Source organism: Anomaloglossus baeobatrachus, chromosome 12 (genome assembly GCF_048569485.1).
Source record: "Anomaloglossus baeobatrachus isolate aAnoBae1 chromosome 12, aAnoBae1.hap1, whole genome shotgun sequence".
Classification (NCBI taxonomy): Eukaryota; Metazoa; Chordata; class Amphibia; order Anura; family Aromobatidae; genus Anomaloglossus; species Anomaloglossus baeobatrachus.
In genome coordinates this window covers 111795581-111796443 of record NC_134364.1, presented here as the reverse complement: position 1 = coordinate 111796443, position 863 = coordinate 111795581, and the positions used below count along the sequence as shown (strand labels likewise).

At 56.7% G+C, this 863-nt stretch overlaps 1 protein-coding gene across 1 annotated transcript in view; it reads left to right on the top strand.

Moving 5' to 3' along the window:
- Positions 1 to 269: 269 nt before the first annotated feature.
- Positions 270 to 863, top strand: part of PALS1 (protein associated with LIN7 1, MAGUK p55 family member) — a 55178-nt gene continuing 54584 nt past the window's right edge. Inside the window, exon 1 of the mRNA XM_075330502.1 lies at positions 270 to 371. The gene's annotated coding sequence lies outside the window, so the exon portion shown is untranslated. The remainder of the gene's footprint in view (positions 372 to 863) is intronic.

Sequence of the window (863 nt, the reverse complement as noted above, 5' to 3'; positions counted from 1 at the left end):
GGTGCAGTGATTGTGATGGACAGCGGGGGGCGCCGTGCAGTGATTAGTGATGGACAGCGGGGGCGCCGGGCAGTGATTAGTGATGGACAGCGGGGGCGCAGGAGATTAGTGAGCGTCACGTTTTGTATCTGTGTCTTGACGTATTTTGCCTTGTGCGCATGCGTCAAACACCTGTTGCTACGCATGTACGGAACGACTGCCACAGCTACTACGCATGCGTCATGTCCCCTTGCCCCGGCTTCCCCTTAACTCCTTGCGCATGCGTAGTGTAGGCAGCTGAAGTCTGGGAGACTCCCGCGTCACTGCCCTGACACCCCGGAGAGCGGAGAGACGGCGGCCGGTCCCGGAGCCTGCGGGGAGGAGACACGAAGGTGAGTGCCGGGGCAGAGCCGGGCAGCCTGCTCGAGGAGCCGGGACACCCACAAGTGGAGGCTGGGAGTTGTAGTGCTTGGTGTGAGCTGTTGCTGCACTTTTCTCCTTATTGCTATGAGGGGGCTGCAGGATTGGGGTCTCGCAGGGACATGTGGGTGGTCTTGTGTCCTGGTCACAGATCTCAACCACAGAGACCCCAATAAGGAGCAGTTTGAGGGTCTGCCTCTTTCCTGGGGGGGTGGAACGTCCCTTTAAGAGCGTTACATAGTGACTGTACCCCTGTAAGCCATGGTCGGGGGGGCCTTTAATTTATGGCTTCTGCGAGGTTTAAAATCTGCTCCGTAAAATGAATTTTGTGGGGTTATAACAGTATTATACTGTTTACATAGTATAAAATCCACGCCTAAACTCCCTAAAAATCAGCGCGGAGACATGGCTAACTACAAGCCACGCCGCGCGAGACATGCTGTGCTAAGAGCCGCGCCGCCGAG